We start from the raw sequence: 13,058 nt of genomic DNA on the forward strand, positions 1-13,058 counted from the left end.
ACCCAAATAAGCCAGGGGAAAATCACATGTTCTCACCCACATTCTGACTCCAACAGTTCTTTCTCTGGAGGTAGATAGCATTCTTTGTCATAAATCTCTCAGACTTGAAGGACCTTGTATTTTAATGAGAGAAAGGTACATATTTAAGCATATGAAGAATAAATACAAAATAAATAACAAATTATTATAAGCAAGGGAAATAAGGAGAAAGCACTTCTGGGAGGTGAGCTAAGACTTCACTAAAAAGACGATGCTTGTGCTGTTTCATGAAGGAAGAAAGAGGTCCCATATAGGAGAAGTGAGGAGACAATGCTTTCCAGGCATAGAATAATCGATTACTGGTGCCAAGGTGTGTAGATGTAAAACAGCAAGCTGTCTGGGGAACAGAAAGGAAGTCAGTTGGTCAAAATGATTGCATTCACTAGGAATAATAAGTTTCAGTGAGCCTACAAAGATAAGTCAGAACTGGAGAGGGGAGGACTTCAAAAGCTAAACAGGTGTTTATACTTGATCCTAGAGATATAGGAAGCCATTGAAATTCATTGCGTAGAGGAGTAATATAGTAATAGTAATATAACATTTTAGGAAAATAATTGACAGCGATGTGAAAAATACATTGGAACAAGGACAGATGATGCAAGGAGACTGATTAAAGGGACTATTATAATAATCTAGGAAAGAAGTAATGAGGACCTGAACTCTGTGAGTAGAAAGAAGGAATCTGATGAAAGAAATGTGTGTGTGTGTGTGGGGGGGGGGGAGTAGAAGCAAAATTTGGCAACTAATTGCATTTGGAGTCAAGAATAATGCTAAAGAGGCAGCTAAGTGGCTCGTTGGATTGAGATCCATGCCTGAAGATGAGAGGTTCTGGATTCAAATCTGAGCTCTGAAACTTGCCAGCTATGTGACCCTGAGCAAGTCACTTAAACTAGCCCTTTCTTCTCTTCTGACTTGAGCCCAATACTTAGTATTGATTTTAAGACAGAAAGTTAAGGTTTTTATTTTTTTTTATTTTTATTTTTTTAAAGACCCTTACCTTCCGTCTTGGAGTCAATACTGTGTATTGGCTCCAAGGCAGAAGAGTGGTAAGGGCTAGGCAATGGGGGTCAAGTGACTTGCCCAGGGTCACACAGCTGGGAAGTGTCTGAGGTCAGATTTGAACCTAGGACCTCCCATCTCTAGGGCTAGCTCTCAACACACTGAGCTACCCAGCTGCCCCCTAAGGTTTTTATTTTTTTTTAAAAAGAGTAATACTAATCTATGATTAATGCTTTTTAGTCAATGACATAACAAAGGAAGAAGTTCATTCAGGCATGAGTTAATTGAGTAACTCACTCTCAGGTCTGTCTGCAAAACCAGCAGAACCAACCGCTTTCCTTGATTTCAAACAAATTGTTATAGTACCCCAAAGCACGGGAATGGGAAAGTATAGGGAAAATGCAAAGATAGAGTATCCTCATTTAACTAGAGTATTTCATAGAATACCATTTCCTGTACAGATCTTACATGTATTGTAGCATGTCCTGAATCAGGAAAAATTGAGACCTGGAAGACTGTATTACAAATTGACACAAATTCTTATGTTGTGTTCCTCTCCCAATACAAACTTGCAACTTTCAGTCTTGAAATAATTCCTTATGAATTAAAGTAACTAAGCCATAGTCACTCACTAAATATGTGTCAGATAGAGGGAATGAAACCAGGTCTCCCTGACCCAAATTTACCTTTTCTTTAACATCAATACATTATACTAAGCACAGTGTCTCACACATAACAAACCCTTAATAAATGTTTGTTGACATTGACTCAGTAAGTTATCTTTCTGTTAAATGAATAAGCATTTAGTAAATGCATACTATTTTCCATGCACTAACACTGTGGATACAAAGAAAAGCAAAATATATTACCTTGTTTTTGAGAAGCTTAGAGACTAATAAGGACAAGAGTATGCAAACAGCTATGTTCAATCAGATGTAGGCAAGACAAATTAGAATATGATTTATTTCTCTTTCCTTGATTTCAAACAAATTGTTATAGTACCCCAAAGCATGGGAATGGGAAAGTATGGGGAAAATGCAAAGACAGAGTATCCTCATTTAACTAGAGTATTTCATAAAATACATTTGAGATAACACTGGAAGGATGTATAGAAGCTGTTACGTAACTTCAATCCCTGGCTAAGGAGTTTCAAATTTCCATGACAGGGAACACTGAAAGATTTTGAGCAGAAATGTTGCACAGCCAGTTTTCTACATAAGGAAATTGTTACTGATATGGAGGATGGATTGTATCAGGAGAGGAAGGGAGCCCTTTTAGAAGGTCATTATGGGGGCAGTTAAGTAACTCAGTGGATAGAGAGCCAGACATGGGGACAGGAGGTCCTGGGTCCAAATCTGGCCTCAGACATAGGGAACAAAGGAATACATTTATTCCTTTCCCTTCCATTCTCAACAAAAATATTTTTTCCTTTTACTTGGAAGTCAAGCATTTCGCCTAAAACTTGCTAGTTTTTAGCTGACCCAAATCCACAGGGATATAGATTTTTTGGCCTGATATTAACATACACCTGGGATGCAATGAAGTGTTTAACAGCATTCACAGTCTTTGATGATAGTGCCCAGCCATATATTTCAAGATCCACTTCTTGGAAAGAGTATCTTTGACAGATGGTACTTCCTGGAAAGAAATGGTGGCCCTAGCAGCACCAGTTCCAAATAGTTAGAATGCCCCTTTCAAGAGTCAAGATTTTTCAGCATGATGGTAGCAATGACATGCACACTAATGGTACGATTGATAATGCCAGCATGGCACAAAGAACTCTGGCCTGTGTTCAAGCTTTGTGGAAAGTGTACACAATCAAGATGCCTCCTAATCAGACTATATCACAAAACATGGGTATAAATTTTGCTATTCTCCCCAAAGTTTTGCTAAGCCAAGGCAAAAATCACTCAATTCAGGTATTCTTCATCTTTTGTGTGTGTGTGTGTGTGTGAATTAATGATCTCTTTGGCAATCACCTAAAACTTCTGGAACATTACTCAAAATATATGTTTAAAATCCATAATTGAAGGAAATGCTAAGTTTCAGTAGGAGGTTAATGAAAATAGAAAGGGGCAGCTAAGTGGCACAGTGTATGAAAGGCCAGACTTAGAATAAGAAAGATCTGATTTCAAATCTGGTCTCAGACATTTCCTAGCTATGAGAATCTAGAAAAGGGAATTAACACTATTTGCCTCACTTTCCTCATCTGTAAAATCAGTTGGAGAAAGAAATGGCAAACCACTCTGTTATCTTTGTTAAGAAAACTCAAGATGGTCCAGGGGTGGAGCCAAGATGGTGGAGTAATCTAGAGCTGCTCTGTACCACAATGAGAATACTATTTGACCAAGATTGAAATATTATCACAAAATGAATACAGTAATGAAAGAACCAACAAGGAGACAGAGTGAAACAACTTTCAAGAAAAGAAAAACCCAAAAGGTAGGCAAAAAACAACTGGGGCCCTGGGGTGAGAAGAAAGCAGAGTCAGTAAGAAGCTATGGCAAAAAGCCATATACCTGCACCCCACATCTCATGTCCAAGATTCTGGAACCTATGCCTAAGTTAACATTCAGAACTTGAGATCCTGCTTGGGGGAAAAGTGGTACAAGCCAACCCACACCTCTTGAAATTTCAAAGCTATGGAGAAATCCAGAGCTCCAGACTAGGAAATTCTAGTTTGGGCTTTGGATAAGAAATTAATTCACACTTTGGGATGGCTGATAGTACTAAGTACTGATTTTTTTTTTGCCTAAAACTCAGGGTGGAGCTCCAAAACAGGATAATCAAGGGCATGCTTGATTGGATCAAATACATAGCCCCTCACCTGATTAAGATCAGAGTGAGATCAAAAGCCCACATCTAAGCCTGAGACAAGTCTTTAAGCTATCAGCATCTCAAGGGTCAACTGAATCAGAAGATGAAGAGGGCTCTCAGATATGTCAGTTCTCAGACCATCACATTATTGACCCAAGACTACCTCTAATTAGATAGGAAAAATGAGCAAATAACAAAAATAGCACCTAATGTCTTTGAGAGCCAAGCCAGCAGTCTCTCAGAGGGGAAGGTCCTTCTGTCTAGGTGTGATGGTCCAGTTGAATAAGAATAAGAAACACTGAATGCTCAATTCATGTTTAGGCATCACCCAGTGTTCTAGTCTGAACAGGGGTTGCATTTATTTTATAGGTTTAGTGAGTACACACTTTTTTGGCATACAATCATTTTTCAACATGCATGATCATCTACAGATAATTGGATATGTCACACATTAAAAATCACTTAGTCAACATTTTATGATCATTTACTATGTTGCTACAACAAAGATTGAGATAAATGACATTAGTAGGGTGATCTGGAGGTTAGTCCCTCCTGACCTAGGGAATGACCAGTTAGGAGAATCATTGTTATTTTTGGTCAGCTTTCACAGTCAATTGCAATTACTTAGGAGATGGGTAGCAGAACATTTTTGTAGCTAGGTAGAGGATTTGAGGGTAATTTAAGACAGACAAGAATTAGGATTTTCCTCAATTTCCAAGTTGTATATTTCTTGTGCTTGATTTAGGCACCTGGTAAGGTTTCTTGGTTGTTATAAACATAACAAATCAGTGAAATGTGTCTGTAGCTTGTGTTTCAAGGAATGATTAATCTTTCTGTCATGCTTGGCCTGCAATGAATGTGGCGTGTTTAAGTGTTCATCTGCTTGAGAAAGAAGGGAGCGGTAGTGGCTAATGGTCTTTAGGCTTTAATTCTGTGATTGTAATCTTTTTTGGGTACTATTCTAAGGGGGTTAAAGTGGGACATATATGTGTTAATGCTATAGGTATTAGCTCTTATGTAATTTCTCCTGTACTGGGAAGAGAACAATAATCATAACAATTACATTAGAGAGAGAAGTCACACAGAGGATGTGGGGGGTTTAGTGGATCCCTCATCTTTTTTGAAGGATGCTATGTAGCTTTCATCATCCCAGACTGTGATTCTGTCAGACAGCAGGGGTATGATGGCTTTCCACATAACTCTAAATAATTTTTATGAAGAAAAAGAACAAGGTAAAGACAGAAGTGGACAGTAAAATAAAAGAAAACACATGTATAGTACAAAAGAAAAATATGAATTGGACACAGATCCTGGACAAACTCAAAAAGGAATTAAAAAACAATTAAGAGAGGCAGAGGAAAAGTGGGAAAGAGAAATGAAAGTGATGTAAGAAGAAATGGTAGTGATGTAAGAAGAAATGGAACAATTGAAAAAGGAGAACCAAAAAATGATAAGGGAAAATTAGGTCTTAAAATTCAGAATCTTAAAACTAATGATATCATGAGAAATCAATAAATAATAAAGCAGAATCAAAGAAATGGAAAAAAAAAACCAGAGGAAAACATGAAATATCTTATTGAAAAAACAACTGACCGAGAAAATAGAACTAGGAGAAACAATTTGAGAATTATTGGACTACCTGAAGGCCATGATCAAGAAAAAACTTTGGTCATCATATTACAAGAAATTATCAAAGATAACTGCCTAGAGATCTTCAAAGAAGAAAATAAAATTGAAATTGAAAGAATTCACATATCACCTCCAGAAAGAAATCCTCAAATGATAACTCCCAGGAATATAATAGATAAATTCAAAAGCTACCAAGACAAAGAAAAAATACTGCAAGCAGTCAGAAAGAAACCATTCAAAGAAAGAATATGAGTATATTCTTTCAGGGGGAAAAATGGACATTCATTAAGAAAGAAGATTTTCAAGCATTCCTGAGGAATAAGTCAGACCTAAACAAAAATATATGAAGTCAAAACATGAGACACAAGAGAATCCCCAAAAGGTAAATAAAAAAGAGAAAATTTAAGGGACTCATTAAGGTCAAAATGTTTATATGTCTATAAAGAAAGAGGATTTCTATAATTCTCAAAAATTACTATTAGTAGTAAAGAGGATAGAAGGAATTTACTCAGAAAGAGGGTGAAGTAAGCTGATTATAATAATGTGATGTATATGATGATATATGATGATATGATGGACATGTCAATGTGATAATATAGAATGATGTGTATGTGTAATATGATATATATGCATATGAATGATATGTAAAAAATTCAATCAAGGGGTGAAAGAGAAGGTTGCTCTAAGAGATAAGGGAAGGGAGAGAAAGATTAGGATAAATTATATAATATAAAGAGGCATGAAAAATCATTATAGAGAGGGGAGGATAAGAGTGGTGATGGGCAATACTTAAACTTTACTCTTATTATAACTGGCTCAGAAAGGGAAAAATAAGTATACTCAGTGGGGTATAGAATTCTTATCACCCTACAGAGAAGAAGAAGGGGAACAAGACAAGAGAAGGGAGGGGACCTGGAAGGGTAAAAAAAAGTAAAATGGTGGTGATGAGGAACAGAGGAAAAGGCAATAGAGCAGGATTTAAAGGGGATAATATAATGGAGGGCAATACACAGTTAGTAATCATAACATTGAATGTGAATGGGATGAACTCACCCATAAAATGGAAGCAGATAGCAAAGTAGAATAAAAACCAGAATCATACTACATGTTGTTTATAAAAAACACATTTGAGGCAGGGTAGCACACATAGATTCCAGGTAAAAGGAAGGCTGCAGCAGAATTTATTATGCATCATATAAAGTAAAAAAAAAAAATCAGTAGTAGCCATCATGATACCAGACAAAGCTAAAGTAGAAATTGATCTGATTAAAAGAGATAAGGAAGGAAATTACATTTTGCTAAAGGATACTATAAACAATGAGGTAATATCATTACTAAACATTTATGCACCAAATGGTATACCTATCTATATTTCTAAAAAACCCACAATTTTTAAAGGAGCTCAAGGATGAAATAGATTGTAAGATCATACTAGTGGGGAATCTTAACCTTCCCCTTTTAGAGCTAGATAAATCTAACCAAAAAAAATAAGAAAGATGTAAGGAAAGTGAATGAAATGCTGGAAAAATTAGAGTTAATGGATATCCGGAGAAAACTTAACAGGGATAAAAAGGAATATACCTTCTTCTCAGCAGTACATGGTACATATACAAAGATCAACCATGTACTAAGGCATAGAAATATTGCAAGCAAACACAGAAAAGCAGAACTAATAAATACAACTTTTTCAGATCATAATGTGATAAAGATTATAATAACAAGGGTCCAAGGAAAGGCAAATTTAAAATTAATTGAAAAGTAAATGATCCAGTTCTTCAAAATTGGTTTGATCCATTCATACCACTGCTGGGTTTGTACCCCAAAGAGATAATAAGGAAAAATATGTGTTCAAAAATATTTCTAGCCACTCTCTTTCTGGTAGCAAAGAATTGAAAAATGAGGGGATGCCTGAACAAACTGTGGTATCTGTTGGTGATAGAATACTATATGCTGACAGGAATAATAAACTAGAGGAATTGCATGTGAACTGGAACAGCCTCCAGGAATGCAGAGTGAAAGGAGTGGAACCAGGAGAACATTGTACACAGAGACTGATACATTGTAGTACAATCAAACCTAATGGATTTCTCTACTAGAAGTAATGCAATGATATAGGACAATCCAGAGGAACTTATGAGAAAAAATGCTATCCACTTCCAGAAAATAGAACTATGGGAACAGAAACACAGAAGAAAAATATATGATTGATCACATGGTTCAGTGGGGATATGATTAGGATTTTGATGTTAAAATATCACTCTACTACAAATATTAATAACATGGAAATAGGTTTTAAACAATGATACATGTATATCCCAGTGGAATTGCTTGTCAGTGCTGGGAGGGGGGATGGAAGAGGAGTGTGAAAAATCATGAATTATGTAACCATAGAAAAAATATTCTAAATTAAAATAAAAAGAAAATTGAATAAAATTATATTTTCATTGAGTGTCTTAAAAAAAAAAAGATGAGGTCATGAAAATTTGGACACAACTGAAACAACCAAATAACATCAATGATTCCCTTCTAAGGTCATGGACCCCTTGAAGTATAGCCACTCACTACTTAGGTAGATATGAAATTAAGACAAAAAATTAAGAATCCTGACTTTAGATAATCAAGACAGAATTAACTATTACTCTCTACATAAAATTCCTTTATGTTATCTACTACTTTTATTTTAATGATTCTATTTTTAAAGTATGAACTTATAGTGTAAATTACTATTTGAGAATATATCCCACTCAATGACTTAATAGATAGCTTCAAAGCACTTTCTATATGCAATGCTTTATGCTAGGTGGCTATCTTATAGTTAAATCACCCAGTTTGTGAGACATGTCCACATTCATTCAACTTTAGCCAGGCATTTTTGCTTTGACTTCAGAAACAAGAAAAAAAAATAAAGATGGGAAAAGTGATTCACTTCCTAAGGGCTCCTCCTTCCACTAACGCACTAAAGCAACCTTCTTTGTCAGAGCAAAAAAAATTAGAAAACAAATATGTACAAGTTTCAGAGAGGCAGATATAGGCTTAATGTAATAGAAAACAAACTAGGATTTTAAAAAACAACACAAGAAGAAAACATCTTCCTAAACAAGGAAGTTTTCCAATTATAGAAATGCACTACATTAAGATTTAATGAATTAGGGTATAGAGAGTCAGGCCTGGATATGGGAGGTCCTGGGTTCAAATTTGGCTTCAGACACTTACTTCCTAGTTGTGTGTCCCTGGGCAAGTCACTTTAACTCCCATTGCCTAACCCTTACTGTTCTACTGCCTTTGAACTGATACTTAGCACCAATTCTAAGATGATGGTAAAGGTTTTAAAAAAAGGCAATAAATCAGGACATCTAGGTGGCACAGTTGATAGAGTGCCAGGCCTGGAGTCAGGAGTAGCTGGAATCAAGTCAGTTCTCTAATACTTCCTAGTTGTATGACCCTTGGCAAGTCTCTTAACCTCATTTGCCCAGCCCTTATCTTCTGTCTTAGAGTAGAGTTAGTACTAAGACAGAAAGAAAGGCTTTAAAAATAAGACTTGACGAATTTCCCATCATTAGAGGTATCTAAGCAGAGGCTGGATAACCATCTGTCGAGGATTTTATACAGGGCATTTCTTTTCAAGTATATGTTGAATTAAATTTCCTTCAAGATCCCTTCCATCATTTAAGATGCTGTGAGTTCATGCTTCACAGTTCCTAGAATAAACAAGGACTTAGAAATAATTTTCAGCTGATCAATTAAAAGAGAACATGATTATAATAATACAATAGTTGTCATTTATATCCCACTTTGAAGTTTGCAAAGCACTTTACAAATGTAGCCTCGTTTGATCCTAGCATCTGGGACATAGAAATTATTATCCCCATTTTATACCTGAGGGAACTGAAGCAGATATAAGTTAAATGACTTACTCAGGTTATAGAAATAAAAAGCACTTCAGGGTAGATTTGAATTTAGCTCTTCTTGACTCTGATTTAAGTCAATATCCACTGATCCACATAGCTAGCTGTGTAAAGAATGTAAAAAGGGGCAGCTAGATGGCTCAGTGGATAGAGAGCCAGGTCTGGAGTCAGGAGGACTGGAGCTCAAATCAGTTCTCAGATATTTATTAATTGTGTGACCCTGTCAATTGCCTAGCCTTTACCACTCTTCTGCCTTGGAACAAATATTTTGTATTGATTCTAAGATGGAATATAAGGGTTTAAAGATTGTTGGGTTGCATACTTAGCTAACAGTTTGTAAGGGGGAGAGGGAAGCTAGTCATTTAACTTCTTGAGGTCATGGATAAATTAGGACAGACCATTTTTAAGTTCTCTCTCAAATACAAGCATATGATTTGATCAACATTTTGACATCCATGGAAAGGGCTTAAAAGACTTATGATGACCAGAGTATCATGGTGGTACAGTTTGGGCTGCTATTACAGCATAAATGACTAATAGGGCTTCTCTTTGCCCTCTCCCCCTCTTTTATGGATTGTTTCAACAAGTCACAGATACCAGGAAATCTAGACATCCTGTAGGGCTAAATTAAACGGATAGAAGAGTCTTTTGCATTTATTTGAACTTCACTCTTGTAATCATAGATGAAGATGATCTTTCAAAAATACTTGAGCGAAATAATGGACTAATAAAATTTGCAATACGAGAGAGGCTAGTGAGTAACTCTCATTAAAAGAATTCACAGAGAATTGGAAACAACCAGGCTTTCCAATGATTCATTTATCTATTCTTCTGAGGATTTAGTGAAGGGGCAGAGCACTGGCTAAAATCCAGCCCTCTACCCCCACCATTGACCTTCTTCAGTGTCTCCATTGGGTTTCCTAACAGACTGTCAAAGTGGTTAGCAACTCTAAGCATAAACTACTCCACATTAACATCCTGAAAAGAGGCCAATCTATTTTAAGACCCATCTGTGTTTTAGAAGGAGGCAGATGAACAGACACATCGTAGATCAATGTTATGGAGATATACAAGTGCTAAGTATTAGCTATGTGTATAATGGGAAGTTGGCAACAGAAACTCTTACTAAAAGAACTAAAGCAAAGACGGAAATCCCTTCTGAGATATTGACTTAACACCTGAAAGTGCATAATCAAAATAGCTCTCATTAATATAACACTTTCAGGTTTGTAAAATACCTTCTGCATTCCATAATAACCCTGTTAGAGAGATCATGAAAACAACTATCCTGAATACAATGCTTTTATTGAATTGAACCATTTTATTTCATTTTTACCTCAAAACAATTTTGACAGGTGGGTGTCATTATTATTTTACAGATGAGGAAACTGAGTTACAGAGACATTAATTGACTTGCTCATGTATTTGAGACTGGATTTGAATTCAAGTCTGATGAGTCTGAATCCAACACTGAATTGACCGCTCCTTCTAGATGTCTTTTAATACAAATGATACTCTTCCATTTTACAGATCAGTCAAGGAACTGAAGTTGTGAGAGCACAGGGAACTCATCTAGAGTCAAACACCTTATAAGACTTAAGGGTAACATGAGGGTTTTATTCACATATCTGAAGGTCTGTCAAAGAAAAAAAGAACTAATCAGATTCATTCCATTTTGCCTTAGAGGGCAGAAGTAGGAGCAATGGGTAGAAACTGTAGAAAGTAAAATTATGGTCTAATATGAGAGGGAAACTAACATTTAAAGCTGTCCTAAGTGCTATGCCCTGTGCCAATAGGTAATGGAGTATCCTTTAAGTAGAGTTCATTTTAAAAAGCTGGATGAACAGCTGGAAGTATTGTAGAGAGAATTCTTGGTTAGATAAAGGATAGGTCAAATTGACTTTGAAGCAACTGTGACTCAGTGATTAAGAGAATTGAGCCTGGAATCTGGAAGACCTGAGTTCAAATCCAGCCTCAGATACTTGCTAACTGTGTAAACTTGGCCCAGACACTTAGTATCTATATGCCTTGGAGGCAGCTAAGTGGATCATGAGATAGAGTACTAGTTCTGGATTCAGCAAGAACTGAGTTCATTTGTGGCCTCAAATATTTCCTAGATGAATGACCCTGAGCAAGTCACTTAACCTCTGATTGCCTGACAAAAAGATCTACTGGAGAAGGAAATGACAAATCATCCCAGTTTCCTTACCAAAAACAAAACAAAATAAAACAAAAGCAGCATATGGGTAGCTATGGTCAATGGGGTCACAGAGTCACAAAGGGATAAACTTTAAGGTCTCTTCCAAATTTCAAATTCCCTTCTTGGCAAAGTGTTGGTCCTACAACTAGAACCATTTTTTTCTGACCCCAAAACTGGAACTTTTGAACCACTATATCACAGATCATAAAACCCTCATCTCTTTTAGAGAGTTTAATAGGAACAAGTAGAAGGGAAATAACTGGGACAGAACCTTCTGAGAATCAAACCTGTGATATGTATAAGCTCAGGTGTCATTGTACAAGGGGTTAATGATGATGTAGTAGAAAGAGAATTCAATTGTGACATAAGAAATGTCAAATAAGGGAGCAGCTGGGTGGCTCAGTGAATTGAGAGTCAGGCCTAGAGACAGGAGGTCCTGGGTTCAAATCTAACCCCAAACATTCCCTAGCTTTGTGATTTGGGCAAGTCACTTAATCCCCATTGCCTAGCCCTTACCACTCTTTTGCCTTGGAACCGATACTTAGTATTAATTCCAAGATGGAAGGTAAGGGTTAAAAAAAAAGAAATGACAAGACAATTACAAAAAACCCTAGAAAGACTTATATTAAATGATACAAAGTAAATTTAGTAGAACCAGAACAAAAGTGTACTCAGTAAGAGCAATAATATACAATGATCGAATGTGAAGGAATTAACTATAATGAGCAATGTAAGGATCCAAGACAACTCTAAGAGACTCATGATGAAAAAGGCTATCTAGCCACTGTTGCTGAATGAATGAATGGAGTCTGAATATAGGTTGAAGCATACCATTCTTTACTTTGTTTCTTCCATGAAATTTTCTCTAGTGTAAGAGATACAGGTCTTCTTTCACAATATGATCAACATGGAAATATATAATTTTTGATAACACATGTATAACCTATATCATATTATTTGTTATTTGGACTGGGAGGGAAAGAGAGAATTTGGATTGCAAAATTTCAAAAAGTGATTATTAAATTAAATTAAAAATTGTATTGTCATGTAAAAAATAAATTAATTTAAAAAGGAAGAAAGAGCATAGAACTCAAAGTTGACCTCTGGGTTAAAATCCTGGTGTTACTACTTATTGTATGATCTTGAGTAAGTCACTTTACCTTTCTTGGCATAATTGAAATTTGAAGCCATTAGGATTACTCAAAGATGATATCAGTTGAACTTTGCTCCTTATTTGTCAGTTCATGATAAAAGTATATCTACTAACAAAGCCAGTCAGTCAATCCAAAATAATTTGTTGACAGCTTTAGGCATATTGCTACGTACTAAAGAGACAGAGGCAAAAACATTGTCCTGGTCCTCAAGGCGGTCAAGTTCTAACTGGGGAGACAACCTGCAAAGAACCACAGACAATTTACGTGAAAAGTAACCTTAGAAGGAAGGCATTAGTAGTAGGTGACCTCTTGCAG

The sequence above is a fragment of the Monodelphis domestica genome, chromosome 3 (genome assembly GCF_027887165.1).
Source record: "Monodelphis domestica isolate mMonDom1 chromosome 3, mMonDom1.pri, whole genome shotgun sequence".
Lineage (NCBI taxonomy): Eukaryota > Metazoa > Chordata > Mammalia > Didelphimorphia > Didelphidae > Monodelphis > Monodelphis domestica.